The sequence below is a fragment of the Saccopteryx bilineata genome, chromosome 5 (genome assembly GCF_036850765.1).
Source record: "Saccopteryx bilineata isolate mSacBil1 chromosome 5, mSacBil1_pri_phased_curated, whole genome shotgun sequence".
Classification (NCBI taxonomy): Eukaryota; Metazoa; Chordata; class Mammalia; order Chiroptera; family Emballonuridae; genus Saccopteryx; species Saccopteryx bilineata.
The window spans coordinates 244,089,344-244,112,810 of record NC_089494.1 but is presented as its reverse complement, the minus strand read 5'-3'; the positions used below and the strand labels follow the sequence as shown (position 1 = coordinate 244,112,810).

The 23,467-nt window shown below is 35.7% G+C and overlaps 1 pseudogene; it reads left to right on the top strand.

Moving 5' to 3' along the window:
* The first annotated feature begins 22,723 nt into the window (after positions 1 to 22,723).
* On the top strand, positions 22,724 to 23,244 carry LOC136306667 (peptidyl-prolyl cis-trans isomerase-like 1 pseudogene; annotated as a pseudogene).
* The last annotated feature ends 223 nt before the right edge of the window (positions 23,245 to 23,467 follow it).

Below are 23,467 nucleotides of genomic sequence, written 5' to 3'. Positions count from 1 at the left end.
CAAGCTTGAGCCTGGACTTCTCTGGCTTGAGCATGGGGTTGTTGTCAGCTTGAGCATGGGATCATACACATATGAACCCATGGTCACTGGCTTGAACCCAAGGTCACTGGCTTTGAGCAAGGGGTCACTTGCTCAGCTGTAGCTACCCCCCCCCCGTCACGGCACATATGAGAAAGCAATCAATGAACAACTGAGGTGCCACAATGAAGAATTAGTGTGTCTCATCTTGTTCCATTCCTGTTTATCAGTCCCTCTATGTGACTCTCACTAACTCTCTCTGTATCTGTCAACAAAAAACAAAACAAAGGAAATGGAAACACATTGGTCACACTGTAGGTATTTAACAACTTAAATGAAAATAATTAATTCATATAATAAAGAAAAATATACATGACCTATACTTTGGGTCATTTTCTTTTTGAGTGGCATAGAAATTGTAAATGCAACTCTAACAAACACATACCCAAAACATATAATTGAGTGTCTACCCTGTTTATTTATTCAGTCCCCAACAATTGAGTTTGCAATACCAGTAGTTACATAGTAAAAGTAATATAGTGTTCAATGTAAACAACTTTTGAATGAACCTTCACAAGCATGGATTATTATAAACTGCAGTTATTAAGGAGAATGTTCATGTGATCTCTCTTGGAAATATATGTTTTAGTACTTATTATGTATATATTAATAAATGCATAAGTGGCAGATATTTAGACCTATAAGTGGAGAGTGTGAAGAACTGTACAAAATAAACAATTATTGACATATTTAGCTTACAGAGTTCTTAATTACTTCTCACTGTTCACAGAAATAAAAAATAGACTGAATAGATTATTAAATGTATAAAAGTAGCTTTTAGAACTAAATATAAAAATAAAGGTTTTTAAAAATTTACACTTCAATTTGATGGTTTTTTAACCAAGGAGCTGTATTGATTTTAAATATATATTTAAGTAAATATAATAAAGGCATACTGTAGAAATTTCAGAAAATATAGAAAAGAATGTACAGAAAAAAGTATAAGGGCCTTGGCTGGTTGGCTCAGTGGTAGAGCGTCGGCCTGGCGTGCGAAGTCCCGGGTTAGATTCCCGGCCAGGGCACACAGGAGAAGCGCCCATCTACTTCTCCACCCCTCCCCCTCTCCTTCCTCTCTGTCTCTCTCTTCCCCTCCCGCAGCCAAGGCTCCATTGGAGCAAAGATGGCCCGGGCACTGGGGATGGCTCCATGGCCTCTGCCTCAGGCACTAGAATGGCTCTGGTTGCAACAGAGCGACGCCCCGGATGGGCAGAGCATTGCCCCCTGGTGGGCGTGCTGGGTGGATCCCGGTCTGGTGCATGCGGGAGTCTGTCTGACTACCTCCCCGTTTCCAGCTTCAGAAAAATACAAAAAAAAAAGAAGAAAAAAGTATAAAATAATAACTTTGAAATCTCCTAAATCAAAAATGAATATTACTAACTTTGGAGTTTTTTCTAATATTTAAATATATAAATATGGTTTGGTTTTCCAAACTGGTGATTGCACTTATGTAGAATTTTTTACTGTCAAAATTACATCAAATATTACCTCAAAATATGTTCCTTTTTCATGTACTAGTTGATTATATGTGTGAAAGTTCAATATTGTGGTGACACAGGAATGTTATACATTGCATTGACAGGCCGGCTCTATATTCTTCACAGAAGTGGGGCTTATCTACCCTGAAGTCAGGTGTACATTTTGAAAACTGCATAATATTAATTCTACTCATTAGATTATACAATTACAGTTAATCATCAGATATGGTTTTGTTTCTGGCATATAAGTCATAGCTCTTACACACAATATTAAGGCTTATAAAACTTACACTTCTTTTGTATTTTTCCCCTCCCGATGTCTGTTGTAATTTGGGATACAAAGAAAGTCATTCCAAAACACTGGTTTCTTTAACACAGAGTTTTCCAATGAACAAGAAGCAGCAGTTTCACAGCTGAGCTCATAAGTGCACAGAATTTTACCTATTTTATTATTTCCTAAAGTAGTTAAGTGCTATAAGTGTTTGGTTTAAAAATTGTAAAAATGGAGTAAAACTCTGCAGATATTAGAAGTATCCTGCTTTAGAGTTAATCAGAAGGTCTTTTGTACTAAACAAGTCTCAAAAGCATAGTTTATTAACACAAATAGTCAAAGTGCATTCCTGTTTTGGCTATCTATTCATTTTAAGGTACTTTCTGCCTGGCTTAATCAAATTTAACTTGGGAGACTTTTCCTGGCTACATAATCAACATGTAAAATTAAAATTCACAGAGCTCTCCAAAGAATAAAAATGTTAATTATTTAATCATTTTTTTACCATCTATGTATGAGGTTGAAAATGCTTAATTAAAAAGAGAAAAGGAAAAGAAAGTAAATATATGTTTAGCATATGTTTATTTCCTTTCTATGAAATGTGGCTATAATTAATATAAAAATGACAACATAAAATATTGAACTTACTGCCCAGTTTTAATAATTGGAATTTAGACTAATCAAAGTTGTCATTTTAATTGGAAAACATAGCCTGACCAGGTGGTGGCGCAGTGGATAGAGCGTCGGACTGGGATGCGGAAGGATCCAGGTTCGAGACCCCGAGGTCGCCAGCTTGAGCATGGGCTCATCTGGTTTGAGCAAAGAGCTCACCAGCTTAGACCCAAGGTCGCTGGTTCCAGCAGGGGGTTACTCGGTCTGCTGAAGGCCCGCGGGTCAAGGCACATGTGAGAAAGCAATCAATGAACAACTAAGAAGTTGCAAAGCGCAACGAGAAACTGATGATTGATGCTTCTCATCTCTCTCCGTTCCTGTCTGTCTGTCCCTGTCTATCTCTGCCTCTGTAAAAAAAAAAAAAATTGGAAAACATAATTGATGGTGACTTGTGTTTTCACAAAATATGGATAATAAAAATAAAATATCCCAATTATATATTTAGAACGTATGCATGTGTTTGTATATATGTATATATGTATACATGTTGTATTTATATATACACTGTATTCATATATAGATATGTAATAAATACATATATGTATTTACATTTATGTTTATTTATATTTAATTCATATAAGGAGAACAAATCTTAGCCATGAATATTTTTGAAAGATAACACAGCAGCACTGTGTAACTCAATGTGTGTGTGTGTGTATATTTAATTTATCAAATACTTATACCCTTATATGTTATTTACTCCCAATAATAGCCCTATGATCTATATATGATTTTTATCTCTACTATACAAATAATAAAGCAAAAGTACAGAGAGTTTAAGTAACTTAAGTTACTTGCACAAGGTCACACAGATAATACACAAGGAAACTGAGATTTGAACCCAATAATTTGGCTCCACAATTTGTGTCTTAACCTTTGGCTAGACCACTTTCCTCACTGTTACTACTGGCACCCAAGTTGGGATAAGTTTGGGGGAATTATGGAAAGAATAGGTACATAGGAAATAGCTGGAGCTAAGCTTTACTAAGGAAAAAGGATTAATCATACAATCAGAAGAACTAATATTCACTGAGCAGTTAGTTTACATTTTGTATATTATCATGCAGTTAATTGGCATCTAATTTAAAATTAAAGTATACACGTACATCTTTGTTTTATACTGATGTTTGTAAGTTTTAAATTTAATTATTTTACTAACATTAATTGATGAGACGTAAGCTTTCTTAGAAAGTTATACATTTAACTGCTTTTCTGGACCAGTCAGACTATCTACTTAAGTCACTTCCAGTAAACTTAAGAAACTTGTAACTCTGAAGGGCTAACACATTGTGGCTTTAATCCACCAAGGACACATTTAGACATGCCAAAGTACAGTGAGAGTTAAGAAAATAGAGGCTGAAGACAGAATCATAAGTCCTGATCCTGCTGGTCAGGTGACTATGAACAAATAGCTTGCCTCTCTGTCCTTTAATTTACTCATCTGTAAAATGGAGATATTGAAAACATTTATCACTTTAGCTTAGTGATTCTCAGATAAGGGTGATTTTGCTGTCCAGAAGCTACTTGGCAATATCTGGAAACACTTTGGTTGTCACAACTGAGAGGCTACCATTAGTATTTAGCAGTTTGATGTGGCTAAATACCTACAGCACATAGGATAACTCTTCACAGAAAAGAATGAACTTACCCAAAATTTCAATAGTGCTGAGGTTGAGAAATCCTGCTAAGTTATTGTAAGCATAAATGAACTAATACATAAAAATTAGAATAATGTTTGTTCTAGAGTTCTTGATAGCTGTTATCTACTATATTTTTATTACAGAGGGAAATATCTAGAAACAAAGTTGATGTAGTCTGGAGACAAGTGGAAGACAGTCTTACTTGACCAGATAGGGATCTATAATTCCATCCTGCAGGGGAGGGGAGTCAGAACCTACTTTGAACATAGGAGTGATAAGCCCCAGTATGTAGTTCAGAACTAAGGGCAATGTGCTATGAGAAGATGGGTTTCTCAGTGCTGCAAATCTGTAAGATAGTCACAATGATCTTATTTAAATCTAATATAATTATCTTTACTTCGGGAGTGGTCTTTGAAGTAAGAAATTAATTTTTACTGAAAAACATTAAAAAAAACACGAAGACTTAACACTAAACAGCCTCAAAATGATGTTTGGGAGATGACATCAGAGTAATGGCGGGGTAGGAAGTGATACTGATAAATCTCCCCCAAAACTCAACAAGATCTTCAACCAGAAACAGAAAAACCTATCCTTCGAGCCTCCAGATGTTTCGCAATACACCCGAAGGTATGGTCGAGCGAAAAACTGGCTAAATATATAACCAAACCCTGAAGGAAATAAGGAGTAAGAAATGCTCCGCCTTCCTCACTAACCTAAACAGGGCGGCTTTCTCTGGGAACTGTGAATATAGAAACTGAGGTAGGCAAAGAGGGTGAATAGATCCAGGCCCCGGCAAAAACGGCCGAATCAGGCTGTGGCACGGAGATCCAAGCCGAGGAAAAACTGTTCCTGTGGCAACCCGAGCAATACAAGCTAACACTCGCGCCAAACCCAGACAAAGAAAGACAAGCGGGGCAGCCATTTTACCCGATCTCCTGGTCGGCGCGTGCAGATAGTGGGCGAGAGATTTCTTCCAAAGCCCTGGGAGTGAGTGCCCATGTTACCCCACAGAGAGGCAGAGTCAGAGGCCTTTGTGTGGGCTGAAAGTGGAATCTCTGGGCAGCCCCAGCGCCCTGGGAAAGCCATGCATGGGAGGGAGCGAGAACTAATTCCAACGGTGGAACTTTTCCATGCTGGTGAGGGTTTCACTCAGAGGGAAACACAGCCGGTCTGATATCCTGGTCTGCGTGCGCAGATAGCGAGAGATTCCTCCGAGTGCCTCGGCAGTGCGCACCCGTGTTATAGCACAGAGGGGCAGAGTCAGGGGCCTTTGTGTGGGCCAAAGCGGAATCTCGGGCTGCCCCAGCACCTTGCAAAGCTGCGCACGGGGATGGAGCGAGAGCCAATTCCAACGCTGGAACTTTGCCATACGGTTGGGGGTTTCACTCAGAGCATGAGACTGCTGGCCGCATATCCTGGTCTGTGTGCGCAAATAGTGAGCAAGAGTTTCCTCCAAGTGCCCCGGGAGTGGGCTCCCGCCTGTGTTACTGGACAGAGTGGCAGAGCCAGAGGTCTTTGAGTGGGCAGAAGCCCTGCCTGATTATGCTAGCAGCTCTGACTGACTGAGCCTTACCCAGAGCCCTGTGCTGAGTGGAAATAGAGTGGGGAGTTGCCAGCTCTTTGAGCCTCTTACTATCCAGGCAGAGGCAGCAGCAACCCCATAGCTGGATTATCAGGCTACTAATTGAGGAAGGAAAGACTAGGAGAAAGGCTCCAGGAACACAGACTCTCTCACTGTCAGAGCCTATAAATGCTAATGAGCCTCAACTACTAACGAGACTAAAGCACAATACATGACATCGCCATAGAGACTTATCAACTTCAAACCTCTACCTGAGCGTGCCAAAGGGGCAGAACCCGGGGTACAGAGTCACCGACCAGGAAGAGGGAGAGAAAAGGAAAAGCAAGAAGATAACCTCTCAAAATCAAGAATAATCTGCAGACTTTATAACCTATCCCATTTTATTATATTTGTTCATTTGTTTCTCTTATCTTCATTCTTGATATTTTTTTTTTCCTCCTCCAATTTGGCCGATTAACTCTCTGCCAGTCTTACTCTCTCCTCTCCTTGAACTACACTACCCATAAGTGTTACATCTCCCATTATCTTTTCTTTCCTCTTCCTTTCTCTCTATGAGGGTTGCACTCCAAAACCCTTAACACTCTCTCTCTCTCTCTCCTCTTTTTTCTTTTTTCTTCTTTTAGTGGTTCCCTCTTTTTTTCTCTCTCTCTCTTTCTTTTCTCCCTCTATATTAGTTTCTTCCTTTCTCCTTTACATCTCCTCTCATTCAAACCTCAATAACAAACAAATTATCTTATCTGGGACTCAAACTTATGTTTGTGGCATTTTGGGGGGTTTTTACTTCACCTTTTTAACTCACTAGCAGTGCTCCCATCCCCGGCTCTCCATTTTATCTAGTTCTTGTTCCACTAAATTCGATAGTAATTTTTTAATTTGTCCCCCCATTTTTCTGTTTCCCTCTTATTCCTCTCATCATAACTCTTAGTCAACCAACACCTAAAAGCAAATCATTTTATTCTTGACCCAAATTTTTTCCTTATTTGCTTTTTCTGGGTCCATACCCCCCTCTTTTATCTTTCTTTTTTTTTTGTTTGTTTTTTTTGTTTTGCCCCTTTATTAATTTTCCCCAATTCAGGCCCTCCATTACAGGCATTGTTTGTTATAATTCACAGTTCACCACAAGATTTTATCAAGAAAGAGGGGAGAGGAGAGGAGAGGAAAAAAGGAGGGGGGGAATAATTTCCTTTTTTTTAATTTTAATTTTATTTTATTTTTCTTTATTTCATTATTAATGTTTTTAAAAAACCAACTCTTTTTGATTTTTAATTTTTTTAACTTTTCATTCTTTATTAAATCTCATTAATACTATCAACAAAATCACCCTCAGATGCCATTAAGGAAGAGAAAATAGAATATCATGGATACAAAAGAAAGAGAGGTAACACAGATAGATGAGGAAAAATCTATAGAGAAAAAATTTAATATATTGGAAACCTTGAAGCTAAATGACAGAGAATTCAAGATAGAAATCATAAAAATCCTCCGAGATATACAAGAAAACACAGACAGGCAATTTAGGGAGCTCAGAAAACAACTCAATGAACACAAAGAATATATGTCCAAGGAAATTGAAACTATAAAAACAAATCAAACAGAGATGAAAAACTCAATTCACGAGCTGAAAAACGAAATAACAAGCTTAGCAAATAGAACAGGTCAGATAGAAGAGAGGATTAGTGAAATAGAAGACAAGCAACTTGAGGCACAACAGAGAGAAGAAGAAAGAGACTCAAAAATTTTAAAAAAATGAGATAGCCCTACAAGAATTATCTGACTCCATCAAAAGAATAACATAAGAATAATAGGTATATCAGAGGGAGAAGAGAGAGAAAATGGAATGGAGAACATAAACAAATAATAGATGAGATCTTCTCAAGCCTGTGGAAAGAAATAAAGCCTCAAGTTCAAGAAGCAAACAGAACTCTGAGTTTTCTTAACCCCAACAAACCTACTCCAAGGCATATCATAATGAAATTGGCACAAACCAACAGCAAAGAAAAAATTCTCAAGGCAGACAGGGAAAAGAAGAATACAACATATAAAGGAAGGCCCATTAGATTATCATCAGATTTCTCAGCAGAAACTCTACAAGCTAGAAGAGAGTGGACCCCAATATTTAAAGTCCTGAAAGAGAGGAACTTTCAGCCATGAATATTATACCCATCAAAGCTATCCTTCAAATATGAAGGAGAAATAAAAACATTCACAGAACAGAAAAGATGAGGGAATTTATCATCAGAAAACCCCCACTCCAGGAATTACTAAAAGGGGTTCTCCAATCAGATACAAAGAACAAAAAAAAAAAAAACAGAGCCACAAGTAAAAGCTCCAAGAAGAAGACAATAAAACCAAATTTAAACTGTGACAACAAAAAGAAAGGAGGGAAGAAAATGGAGATTAATAGTAGCAAAGGATGATGGAGTGCAAAAGTACTCACAAAATAGTTTGTTACAATGAACAGGGTAGGGAACCTTTTTATTACTTAAAGGTAACCACCATTGAAAAAACCACCACAGAAGCACATGAGATAAAAAAGATAGCAACAGAGGAAAGATGTATGGAATACAACCAAATAAAAACAATAGATAGAAAAATGAAAGAGAAGGATCAAACAAGACACAAAACTAACAGAAAGCAAGATATAAAATGGCAATAGGGAACTCACAAGTGTCAATAATTACACTAAATGTAAACAGATTAAACTCACCAATAAAAAGGCACAGAGTAGCAGAATGGATTAAAAAAGAAAATCCAACTGTATGCTGCCTACAGGAAACACATCTAAGTAACAAGGATAAAAACAAATTCAAAGTGAAAGGCTGGAAAACAATACTCCAAGCAAATAACATCCAAGAAAAAGCAGGCATAGCAATACTCATATTGGATAATGCTGACTACAAGAAAGCAAAAGTACTTAGAGACAAAAATGGCCATTTCATAATGGCTAAGGGGACACTGAATCAAGAAGACATAACAATTCTTAATATATATGCACCCAACCAAGGTGCACCAAAATATATAAGACAGCTACTTATTGATCTTAAAACAAAAACTGACAAAAATACAATCATACTTGGAGACCTCAATACACCGCTGACGGCTATAGATCGGTCATCCAAACAGAGAATCAACAAAGACATAGTGGCCTTAAACAAAACACTAGAGCACCTGGATATGATAGACATCTACAGGACATTTCATCCCAAAGTGACTGAGTATACATTTTTCTCCAGTGTACATGGATCATTCTCAAGAACTGACCATATGTTGGGCCACAAAAACAACATCAGCAAATTCAGAAAAATCGAAGTTATTCCAAGCATATTTTCTTATCATAAAGCCTTGAAACTAGAATTCAACTGCAGAAAAGAGGAAAAAAATCCCACAAAAATGTGGAAACTAAACAACATACTTTTAAAAAATGAATGGATCAAAGAAGAAATAAGTGCAGAGATCAAAAGATATATACAGACTAATGAAAATGACAATACGACATATCAGAATCTATGGGATGCAGCAAAAGCAGTGATAAGAGGGAAGTTCATATCACTTCAGGCATATATGAACAAACAAGAGAGAGCCCAAGTGAACCACTTAACTTCCCACCTTAAGGAACTAGAAAAAGAAGAACAAAGACAACCCAAAACCAGCCGAAGAAAGGAGATAATAAAAATCAGAGCAGAAATAAATGAATTAGAGAACAGAAAAACTATAGAAAAAATTAATAGAACAAGGAGCTTGTTCTTTGAAAAGATCAACAAAATTGAAAAACCCTTGGTAAGGCTTACCAAGGAAAAAAGAGAAAGAACTCATATAAACAAAATCCAAAATGAAAGAGGAGAAATCACCACAAACACCATAGATATACAAAGAATTATTGTAGAATACTATGAAAACCTTTATGCCACTAAATTCAACAACCTAGAAGAAATGGATAAATTCCTAGAACAATACAACCTTCCTAGACTGAGTCAAGAAGAAGCAGAAAGCCTAAACTGACCTATTAGTAGAGAAGAAATAGAAAAAACCATTAAAAACCTCCCCAAAAATAAAAGTCCAGGCCCTGACGGCTATACCAGCGAATTTTATCAAACATTCAAAGAAGACTTGGTTCCTATTCTACTCAAAGTCTTCCAAAAAATTGAAGAAGAAGCAATACTTCCAAACACATTTTATGAGGCCAACATAACCCTCATACCAAAACCAGGCAAGGATGGCACAAAAAAAGAAAACTACAGACCAATATCTCTATTGAATACAGATGCTAAAATACTAAACAAAATACTAGCAAACCGAATACAACAACATATTAAAAAAATAATACATCATGATCAAGTAGGATTCATCCCAGAATCTCAAGGATGGTTCAACATATGTAAAACGGTTAACGTAATACACCATATCAACAAAACAAAGAAAAAAACCCACATGATCTTATCAATAGACTCAGAAAAGGCTTTTGATAAAACACAACACAATTTTATGTTTAAGACTCTCAACAAAATGGGTATAGAAGGAAAATATTTCAACATGATAAAGGCCATATATGATAAACCATCAGCTAACATCATATTAAATGGCACTAAACTGAAGGCTTTCCCCCTTAAATCAGGAACAAGACAGGGTTGTCCACTCTCTCCACTCTTATTTAATGTGGTACTAGAGGTTCTAGCCAGAGCAATCAGACAAGACAAAGAAATAAAAGGCATCCATATCGGAAAAGAAGAAGTAAAGGTATCACTTTTTGCAGATGATATGATCCTATACATTGAAAATTCCAAAGAATCCACAAAAAGACTACTAGAAACAATAAGCCAATACAGTAAGGTCGCAGGATACAAAATTAACATACAGAAGTCAATAGCCTTTCTATATGCCAACAATGAAACAATTGAGAACGAACTCAAAAGAATAATCTCCTTCACGATTGCAACAAAAAAAATAAAATACTTAGGAATAAACATAACAAAGAATGTAAAGGACTTATATAATGAAAACTATAAACCATTGTTAAGGGAAATCGAAAAAGATATAATGAGATGGAAGAATATACCTTGTTCTTGATTAGGAAGAATAAATATAATCAAGATGGCTATATTACCCAAAGCAATATACAAATTTAATGCAATTCCCATCAAACTTCCAATGACATTTTTTAAAGAAATAGAGCAAAAAATCATCAGATTTATATGGAAGTATAAAAAACCCCGAATAGCCAAAGCAATCCTAAAGAAAAAGAATGAAGCTGGGGGCATTACAATACCTGACTTCAAACTCTATTATAGGGCCACGACAATCAAAACAGCATGGTATTGGCAGAAAAATAGACACTCAGACCAATGGAACAGAATAGAAAGTCCAGAAATAAAACCACATATATATATAGTCAAATAATTTTTGATAAAAGGGCCAACAACACACAATGGAGAAAAGAAAGCCTCTTCAATAAATGGTGCTGGGAAAACTGGAAAGCCACATGCAAAAGAATGAAACTGGACTACAGTTTTCCCCCTGTACTAAAATTAACTCAAAATGGATCAAAGATCTAAACATAAGACCTGAAACAATTAAGTACATAGAAGAAGACATAGGTACTCAACTCATGGACCTGGGTTTTAAAGAGCATTTTATGAATTTGACTCCACAGTCAAGAGAAATGAAGGCAAAAATTAATGAATGGGACTACATCAGACTAAGAAGTTTTTGCTCAGCAAGAGAAACTGATAACAAAATAAACAGACAGCCAACTAAATGGGAAATGATATTTTCAAACGACAGCTCAGATAAGGGCCTAATATCCGAAATATACAAAGAACTCATAAAACTCAACAACAAACAAACAATCCAATAAAAAAATGGGAAGAGGACATGAACAGACACTTCTCCCAGGAAGAAATACAAATGGCCAACAGATATATCAAAAGATGCTCTTCTTTAGCTATTAGAGAAATGCAAATCAAAACTGCAATGAGATACCACCTCACACCTGTTAGATTAGCTATTATTAGCAAGACAGGTAATAGCAAATGTTGGAGAGGCTGTGGAGAAAAAGGAACCCTCATCCACTGTTGGTGGGAATCTAAAGTAGTACAACCATTATGGAAGAAAGTATGGTGGTTCCTCAAAAAACTGAAAATAGAACTACCTTATGACCCAGCAATCCCTCTACTGGGTATATACCCCCAAAACTCAGAAACATTGATACGTAAAGACACATGCAGCCCCATGTTTATTGCAGCATTGTTCACAGTGGCCAGGACATGGAAACAACCAAAAAGCCCGTCAATAGATGACAGGATAAAGAAGATGTGGCACATATACACTATGGAATACTACTCAGCCATAAGAAATGATGACATCGGAACATTTACAACAAAATGGTGGGATCTTGATAACATGATATGAAGCGAAATAAGTAAATCAGAAAAAACCAGGAACTGCATTATTCCATATGTAGGTGGGACATAAAAGTGAAACTAAGAGACATTGATATGAGTGTGGTGTTTACGGGGGGGGGGGGGAAACTGAGAGGGAAAGGGGGAGGGGGAGGGGCACAAAGAAAACTAGATAGAAGGTGACAGAGGACAATCTGACTTTGGGTGATGGGTATGCAACATAATTGAACGACAAGATAACCTGGACTTGTTATCTTTGAATATATGTATCCTGATTTATTGATGTCATCCCATTAAAAAATAAAATTATAAAAAAAAATGATGTTTGGTTTTAGCAGACTAAGGAGTACCACTCTGACTCTTTCTGAAAATAAGGTTAAGCAGACAAGTAAACACCGTACAAACATATTGTGAAATTTCACATTAACAGTGAAGTATTATGGCTTTTTTTTGTTATTGTTCATTATTTGCATGTATAAATATTCATGAATTGTATAATTACACATGGATCTAGGAGGCAACATGAAAAAATATTTGTATTTGCTGTTGGTTGACCAAGTTGAGAAATCCTGGAGCAGGAAGACATTTCTTAAGGGGATAAAAATGCAGTTCATGCTAACAGATATCTATATGATATCTATATGATAGATTGACTGATGGAAACTTTTCTTTCGGTCGTTTCATTTTTAACGATTAATTTTGGAGTTGGAAGCGTGCTGTCAGGTGATAATCTGGTCTTAGGTTTTCAGATTCACTGGCAAAGGAGTTAAAAACTAAAACTTTTCAATTATACAGGACTCATAAAAGCACAATTTCATATTATTTACCCCCCCAAAACAACATTTTTAGAAGAAAACTGTCAGCCTTACTAATGAAAAATGTAAATTCTAGCCTTATGCGTTATTCATGAATGCTCTGATATCACAATTGTTATTTTCCAGTGCTTAGTTACAGTAGAAAGCATCTTAGGCAATGATGTCGGATGTTGACGGCCGAATGTCAGAAATAATGATCTGGTTGCACTGTAATCTTTGCTGAATGAGGTCTCTTTGTGTTACATTTAGAAAAATATTTGTGTTGCTGAATGATTTTTAAACTAATTATCTAGTACTGGTTGTATGTCATAAAATAAAACAATAATCACACACACAAAAATAATTACTGCTAAGTCTAATTTTAAACATTATATTTGAGAATGAAACTAAAATGGACATATTTGTAAAATTCATATGCGTGTGTGTGTATATATATATATATAGAGAGAGAGAGAGAGAGAGAGTGTTTTATTGGAATATGGGAACCGCATATAGATGGTTTTTCTTGCTTTTAGAAGAATTGAATTCAGATTCTCAAGTAATGTCATTTTATTTTTTCTGTTACGATGATTATGTTGTTTTCTTATGAGAACCTTGAGTGTAAACAAAATAAAATAGCAAGGGTTTCTTTACAACATCTTGGCTATTCTACTGCCTCTGCTAGGCGAACTGGTTTATTCAGATTGTGGTCTGTTCACAGACATGTGACCAGCAAATAAGCTGATTAGCTAAATCTAAGCCTTCAGAAAAATTTATTATATTTGCTTAACATTGTTTATCATGCCAGAGCATACGTATTCAAATAAATTATTTTCTAACTTTATGTTAAAAATAAACCAGTTGTATTGTCGTCATACTTTTTTAAAATCTCAAAACTTAATGAATATTTACTTTTTTCTTGGTTGGTATGTTTTTAAAAGTGAAAAACAATGAAGAAAGAAGAGAATGTGTTGGATCATGCTTTTCTTGAAAAAGGAGTACACTTGAGTGTCAGAATTTTCTTCTACCTCCCACAAAGCTAGCATATAATATTAACTGAGGAAGAAATTATTGCTGTTGATGGGGGCGGGGGGTCACATTTGTGCTTTAGAGAATTGTAGAGGTGGACTATAAGAAAGACGTAAATGTTTTGCCTTGGATTTATTCACAATTAAACTGTAAACTGATGAGAATAAAAAAAAAGAATGTGCAGTACAAGAAACATTTCCTGCGTTTCAGGAAACCTCCTTGGATGCAATGCAAGGGTTACTACCCAGTGGTCTCCCTCATTAGAACACACGCTGATTCTTTAGAAAATGGCATTCAATTATTTTTGAGAATCCAAACATTATTTAAGTATAAGTAATCACAAGTTAAAACATTAGAGTGACACCCAATTCTTTTACTCCATTTAGGGCACTCACTGCCAAAGTTCACTCTGCATGACCATACTTGAAGAGACTTCTTTTTTTTCTTTTTTAAATTATGCTGGCATCCTGGTATAATTAAAAACAGAGTTGGCATGAACCAGGCCCAGAATGCCAGTCAGTTTTGATGCTGACGAACAACAGAAAGGCAGTGTGCAGGACAAGGGCTCAGTATCGGGACACATGCAGATGCTCCTGGTGACGTTTGAATGTCAAGGATGGACAGTGAGCTCTATCATGTCTATGCAGAACTGAGGAAGAGAACATACACTCGGTGACATCACCGGACAGCTGTTGCAGCTCTACTTGTGTTAACAGATCCAATTCATTTTTTCATGGTAACATAGGTTTTATTGCTCCAAATCATGTACAAAGATAAGATAAATGGATACTGATGAGTATATGTGTGTGTGAGAGAGAGACAGAGGGATATATATATATATATATATATATATATATATATATAGAGAGAGAGAGAGAGAGAGAGAGAGAGAGATACAGAGGCAGAAAGACAGAGTCAAACCGACTGGCAAAGATAGAGCTACAAAGCGATCAATAATCAATGATTGAGATTATGTTGGTGTATGTGCTGGGTGGTTAAAAAAGAGTGGAGTCCAAAAAAAGGAAGAAAATGTGTTATTTACTTCAGTAGTACCTTAATAAAATTATTAGATTAACCAGTTTTCACTTTCCCACAGATCATTTTGACATATGTGAAAGACTATCATAAGAAGTCTACTAGTAAAAGCACAGAGACACGGAAAATGATCCATATTTAAGGTTCAGATCTGACTAAAATTAGACTTTTATAACCCATTGCCAGATATATATGCATTATGCAAACTAATGCAACATTGTAGTTCTGGAAACAGATAATCCACTTTGCATTGTTCTGTGGATTACTACTTTATACACCGTATTTTTTGATATTTAAAACAAATGCAAATACCATCACCCCAGTAAACCAAAACACAAGCGCGCGCGCACATACACAAGGAAACAGTTTTTCTTCTTTACTGGGTATACACAGTACTTCTCAATAACTCTCCTTGGTCTTTTTTTCTGATAACTTTTTGATTTATAATCTGTACTTAATATGAAAAAATGTCTATTTAAAATTAAAATTAGGTATAGCTATATTTTCTATGAGGACAATATAAATATTTATTAAATCATCCAAAAATTTCCAACACAAGTATCATAAATAAAACTTAGCTATTCCCAATTAGATACAATTATAAATATCAGAAAATAGACATACTTAAATGCATAATTCTAGGGATCTTCTTCTAAAATAAGGTCAATGTAAGGATATACAAATATAGTCATCCTTACAGATTAGTCTTTAAAAAGCAATATCAGTTAACAATCATCATTAGTCATTAGATATCAACTTTCTACTGTAGAATAACAAAACCAATACTCCAAACAATGGAATCATGCACTTACTGCTTGGTAAGCCTGTGAACAGTTGATTCACTGAAATATTCACTTTTAATCAGTTGGTTAGTGTCCTGGAAATACAGCAAAAGCCTAAAATTACTCTTTAGTTTATGCAAGAATATACACCAAAATAGTTTTGGACAGTTAATTTTTTGTTAGTTATATAAGATGGATAACTTATATATGAAGAAGATAAGCATTAGTGCGGAGTAAAATCTAACTCTTATGTAAATAGCAAACAAAATTTTCAAAATTTTTTTAGTTTTTTTATACTTTGGAAATAGCAGAGCTTTAATGATTAAAGCAGAAATGTAGAGGAATTAAATGTTATCCTACTTTGCCCTTCTATTTTACTCTCTTAGAATATTTTCCATAATTGTACTAGACTATAATTTACATATATCAAACAAATTTACCACATTTTCAATTGCAATTAAATTACAACAAATAATAAGCTCTTTCTGGATATATTTTAAAAATATAGTTGATAATAGATATTTAAAATCAAGGGATAAGACATACTATTTTTTCAATGAATAGACAAGAGCTAAGAATGAGTCATGTCTTTTCTCAATGGAATAGTGCAAGGGCTCAGAGGATTACAAATAAAATTTAGTTTAAAAATTTCCCATCTGGCCTGACCTGTGGTGGCGCAGTGGATAAAGCGTCAACCTGGAAATGCTGAGGTCACCGGTTCGAAACCCTGGGCTTACCTGGTCAAGGCACATATGGGAGTTGATGCTTCCAGCTCCTCCCCCCTTCTCTCTCTCTTTCTCTCTCTCCTCTCTCTTCCTCTCTGTCTCTCTCCTCTCTAAAAATGAATAAATAAACTAAAATAAATTAAAAAAAAATTTCCATCTGGGCCCTGGCCAGTTCGCTCAGCAGTAGAACATCGGCCCGGCATGTGGAAGTCCTGGGTTCAATTCCTGGCCAGAACACACAGGAGAAGCACCCATCTTCTTCACCCTTCTCCTCCTTTCTATCTATTTTCCCCTCCTGCAGCCAAAGCTCCATGGGAGCAAAGTTGGCCCAGGTGCTGAGGATGGATCCATGGCTTCTGCCCCAGGTGCTAGAATGGCTCTGGTTGCAATGAAGCAATGCCCCAGAGGAGCCGAGCATCGCCCCCTAGTGGGCATGCCAGGTGGATCCCAGTCTCCTGACTGTGGGAGTCAGTCTGTCTGCCCTCTTCATTGCACCGGCTTCTCACCTCGGAAAAATACAAAAAAAAAAAAAAATTCCCATCTGGAAAGTGCAAAAGAATAATAAAAGAAAAAAGTTTTAATGCAATGATAATTCAAGTTGTGTAGAGAAGAACGCATGTATGTTTCTCAGAAATTTCTGTTAAAAACTCAGCATTTTAAAGTGCTTTTCATCTTGCTATGGAAAGTAAATATAGTGAGTGATCCACCTGTGCAAAAAATAAATTTAACTATATCAATAGCACACTCTTATAACACACACATTTACAGGTACACGCATACACACCCACATCATAGTGTTAAACCTAAAAGTTAGTAGTTCATTAATTCAATTTGAGCAATTCAAGCATGTACTGGAAATTTATTGTCTTCCACAGATTCTTTTATGTCCCAGAAATAGAACTAAGAAATTTTCCCTAACTTTAAGGGACTCTCATTGGATTCAGGAAAAAACACATAAAATCAACTACTATACAATGTAAAAAAGTTTTAGAGTAGAATTAAGTACAAACCACTATGATAACACAGGAGCACTACTAATTAATTCTGCCTGGTTCTTGTCATCACCCTGATGTGTGTCCCTTGTAAGTTCACATTGCAAGCCACACATGACCACAGCCTCAAATAATTTTCACTTTCTTATCCAGTTCACCTCCAGTCACATGATCTATACATTCGTTGACACCTCTAGCCTTTGGCTGCTCTACTGCCCTCTCCTCCCATTCCATCTTCACGGTGTGCTCCAACAAGATCTTTACCTGGATGATTCTTCCTCTCTCGTTGTTGATTCTGAATCACCTTCAGAGGAACTCGCTTGGAAAATCCCAACTCTGGCTCAGCACTAACAAAGCAATAGACTAATGCAGCATCCATCTATGGTTCTCAAACTCTACTTAGTCCTCAATACAGCACTCCACATTTTATTCATTCTAATAGCTTCAATTGTTCTATACATGTTTATAAGTCCTAAAGCTGTTCTCCGAGTGAGAGCGATTGATATATTGATTTTATCAATATATTTGACAAACTTATTAGTTGGCAGGGGTCAGGTCAATAAAAGTAGCACTGTCAGCATGATTATTGAATACTTGCACTTTTTTTTTTTTTTTACAGCAAAGCTTCATTAAATCAGCACATTTGAATATGTGCTCCAAAAACTCAAGTTTCAAACCTAATATTCCCAGATTGGAAATAAATCCAATATAAATCAAGTGTAGCTTTGATGTACAATCCAGGGAATACTGATCTTTAAAATTTTCAAGATCATCTTATTTGAGTCCTAAGAAAATCTAAATCCATGCATCATAAAATAAATATGCTTTAGGTTAGCCTAATTTATTAATTAAATTATTTCTCACAAATTAGCAAGATGGAACAGAAAAAATTTCTGTTGACTAGAATGTTATCTTGAACTTTATATGGTAATAATTTGTTAATTAGTGGTAATAGTTAATTTTTTGTTTAACATTATTTAAAACATTACTCAAAATTTATTCAAATCATGTGAAAGAATGTTTTGTGTATATATACACAAAATATAATAATTAATAGTGTCTCAATCATTTGTTTAAATTTGTAAGTTGAGAAAAGTTTGAAAAGCAACTGGAAGCAAAATATTGATGAATTGTGCTCTTTATTCTCATGTTTTTTAATTTTACTTTAGTCTGTCAGATTGTTAGGTCATGCAAAAACATGACCAGTTAATAGTGACATAAATACTTAATTGTATAATTTTTTACAAACCTTTGCTTTTTTCTTAGTTTCCTCAAAACTGTTGGAAATTATCATGCTGAATTTACTGCACTGCTTTAGTGTAGTTATTTTATTTAATATGCTAGATATCCGACATTTTTTGGAGGTAACAAAGGAAATAGACCACTTACTTAAAAAAAATAGTCTCACAATCACATCGATGACACCACAGGAGCAAATTCAAGTCAATATTTATATCTTATTGAGTTGCCTGGTGTTAATAATAATGTGCAAAGATGAAAGAAAAAACATCCTTTTAACTTCAGCTTTGTAAAATATTTTCTGCAATTATTTATGAAAAAAGACCCATCGTATAACATTAGACTTGTTTTGTCTTGGCCTGACGCATTGAAAGTGGTGTTTATATGTAGTTTATTATGTGGATTTCCACTCAAGAAAAGAAGATGTGCTTTAGGAAAATCTAATTACATGTGTAATTAGGTTCTTTAAAGAAAGAGCACAATTTGTCAACATTTAATATGTGGCCAGGATAAATGTAGTTTAACAACAGCAAGGTCAGCGGTGAATGTGCACACACATTAGAGTGACTGGTTACAGGTAGAGCATCAAATGCTTTGTGGAAGCAATGGGAAAAAAACCTCACAATTTAGCCAAAGCCAAAGCCACAAGTAAGTTATAAAAGGTCTTTGCTCTCAAGTGAAATCAATTACAACACAGCTACAAATGCTGGTTGCATTTTGTTTATTCCAGAAAGAAAGCAAAATGATTTTATTTTTCTTCATCCTGGCCAGCAGAAAATTGTTTATTTGTTCTGGTTGCATGGCTTATCAGTTATTTGTAATCTTTCAATTAATCTAAAAGTTGCTATGGAAACTCTCTACACTATTCCCTCTATCCTTTGAGTAAATATTAAGCTTAAAACAGCATAAAGTTCTATACATCACTATTTTGTCCACCCTTGGGTTTGTTTACAGGTTTAAGAACTTCAACACTCAATAGATTTTATGAAGTAGGTAAAGATTTCAATTCTTTTTCAGTGAATTCCATGTTGCTTCTGTGACACCTGTCTCAAAATGTGAAAACTAGACAAATGGGAAACACAAAGCATAAAATAACCTCTGAAAATAATTGTCCCGATGAAATATTTACTTATCTTAAGGACTTTCCAAAATATTATGAAGGTAACCAAAATACAAAGTCCAGAAAGACAAAAATTTGGTATGTTGTATCCACTACTGTGTCCTGAGGGCCTAGAACCATGCCCAGTACACCGTAGATAATACTAATTTTAAAAACACAGAATAAATGACTAAATCATGTGGATAAACTAGCCTGAAATTAAATGGGATTATGAGTTATTTCTATTTTTCTTTAAGATACACTTCATTTTAAGAATTAACAGTCTGACAACATTCCTTCAAAGGGTAAAAATATGGGCAGAAACAAATCAAAATACTTATAGTATGTGTGTGATAGTTTTAAATTCTCTGATTTATAGAGTCATTGAGGACTTACCAGAGATTAAAGAAAAATCCTTCAGACTTTTTATAGAACATGAATAAAAAATATTCAAATCGTTTTTGCAAGTTCTTGATTTAATAGAATAAAGAAAATCCATGTTTTAAATATGACTATGGAAAGCAATCATCACAAAGTGATGAGAAACTCTGAACTGTATTTGCATAGGTCACAGAAGTCCTGCAATTGAAAATAGACAGGAAGTTAGAGGTCATGTACTCTAATCTAATATCTGAGGAAACGGCTCTTTCTTCAATTACAATACATACAATTTGCAGTACATTTTCGTTTATCTGAATCTGAGTAACTCAAAAGCTCAACTCACTAATTTGTTTTCCCACTTGACTCTTATGAGAAAGAAAGAAATTACAAATAATAGGAAAGATAATTAATACACTTAAAGATGACTCTGGGTTACTTCAAGACCCTGAAGTATCTTTTCATTCATTAAGAAAAAATGCAATTCTGTTCAGTATCACTTTACTGTTAATGCTTTGATTTTATACCCAGGCATGGAAACCCTACTTTATATGGGATTTGCTGTGAAATATGTGTGTGATAGATAAAGAGGGAAAGAAGCAAGTCGAGACTACAAAGAAGATAGTAAGCAGAGTGTAACCTGAGGAATCCAAGAGAAACAAAGAATAACAGAAAAAGCAAATTTGAAGAAGCAGATATAGCAAGAGACAAAAGAGGAACTGGAAAATGCCTGATCATAGGGGTACAATGTAAATGCTCTGTTACTCTATTTCAGACTCTCTTCCCATTCTCTGAGAGAATGTGATACAACTACTGACAGGCCTGCCTTCTGTTTCTTAACAAGACACCATTCACCAAGGTAACCTTACAGGTGTCTCTTCCTACAACTGAACATGTCTAATGAAAGTATGCTGACCAACAGCTAGATAAGACATAATTTTTAGAGATCATCTCTTGGTCTGATAGTCAGAAGAGTCCTGACATGTGAAATGATAACTTTTGCTTTAAATACTTCCAGTAATTGGAGGGCCTCCATGACACAAACAATCTTTAAAAATGCTCATGAAGGTTTTGTATTAAGAAGCTTAGAGCCTGACCAGGCGGTGGCGCAGTGGATAGAGCGTCGGACTGGGATGCGGAAGTACCCAGGTTCGAGACTCCGAGGTCCCGCGCGGGCTCATCTGGCTTGAGCAAAGAGCTCGCCAGCTTGGACCCAAGGTCGCTGGCTCCAGCAAGGGGTTACTCGGTCTGCTGAAGGCCCACGGTCAAGGCACATGTGAGAAAGCAATCAATGAACAACTAAGAAGTCGCAACGCACAACGAGAAACTGATGATTGATGCTTCTCATCTCTCTCTGTTCCTGTCTGTCTGTCCCTGTCTATCTCTGCCTCTGTAAAAAAAAAAAAAAAAAAAAAAAAAAAAGAAGCTTAGATCTTTACCTATCTCTCTTTTTCCTACATTTTTTTTTACCACGGACTACCCAACCTTTCCTCATGTTATTTCTGTCTATTTCTCCTTGCCTTTCTCGCCAATTCTCTGTCCTTCTTCCCCTCTCCTGCTTTCTGAACGTATACAGTGTTGAAATACAGTGCTACAGTATAGAGTAGAACAAATAGTACCAGGGTGTTAAATGTAAGTTGTAGACTGTGTCACGATAATTATTCATACCTGTAGTTAATGCATTCTGAAACAGAAATCATTACTACTTGGTAAGAGCAGGTAAAGCTATTAAGAGGAACACATCTGAGCAATAAAAGAGTTTGTGGCACAATTTATGAGGTTTCAAATCTCAAATCCTCATTTTGAGAAAAGAGCCTTTTGGGTGGTATTTTCTACTCTCAAAGGAAAGACTATTACTACTTTTATATTTCACTATTATTTGAATCACTGCTATAAAATGGTTACTTCAAATGAATAGGAGTAGCATAGATAATATTTTTCCTGAATTTTCTTGACTTAAATCATGCTTATGAGCTGAAGCACTTTTTATAAGTCATTTCTAAACATAATGTATCAGAAAACTGTGTAGGCTTTGATTGCAGCCCAAATTTTGATTTAACATTCAATATTGCCTCTTTCTAACTTGTGACCTTGACTTCATCTTCTTGACTACAAGTTTCTCATCTGTAAATTGGAGCATTAGAAACTGACTTTTCAGGGTTGTGGGTAGAATAAATTGAGATATTTTAAAAATGTCTATCAAATAACGTATTCATACATATCATAGAAGGTATTATAGAAGCAATACTATATTAATATAGTGATCATATCTAATATAATGTATATGTTATGTATAATGTATATATAAATATATAATGTATATATAATATATATAATATAATGATCATGTTTATATAATATAGTGATTATGTTTAAAAAACATACACAGATACATACATACACAACCAGGTGTCACTGTTAACTTCATGTTAAAATATACTTCTTGTTTCTTCTTATTGCATAAAACATGGTTTATTTGTGTTCTCAATTGCATTTCTAAGTTCCTCAATTTGAAAATATTGAAGGCCTGCTTGGCTATGGTGGTGATCCCCTCGTACTCCTGGCAGCCTCCCAGCAAATACTTGCAGGCTAGCAAGGGGTCCATTGTGCTGAAGCTGTACTGGCAGCATTTGCCAAAGACTTGCAAGAATTTTGCTAAGTTGGCTCCTCAAGGTTGCTACAATGGCACTGAATTCCACAGAATCATCATAGACTTCATAATCCAGGGAGGTGACTTAAGAGGGACAAGTGAAAGTGTACATCTATCTATGGCAAGCAGTTTGAAGAGTTTCATCCAGACTTGAAATTCACAAGGGCTGGATGCTTTTCAATGGCCAATGCAGGACCAGATACTTAAGGCGGCCAGTTTTCTGTGACCCTAGCTCTCTGCACTGGCTTGACGGCAACCACACCATTTTTGGTTGTTTGTGCCAGGGTATAAGTATGGTGAATCTAGTAGGAATAGTGGAACCAGGACTGACCTGTGGACAATGTGAAAATCATCAGGCATATCTTTCTAGGTAGTCTTGCTGCTTTCTTCAGTTCACCAGGTTTTTAAGATGGACTAGCGAATCAGCTTCCAGATGATCTAGAACTCCATTGCAAATCATGGAGCTAAGGTGACCTCGTATCATGGGTAAATCAGAGGTGGAAGTGTATTTTAATAACATGCTTCTATTCACTTTTCCCTGAGCCTAGATTGACCGAGAATTTGCAGAAATGCCCACACATGATCTTAAACAGGTTACTGTTCACTGCTTTTTCTTGCATTTATCTGCTCT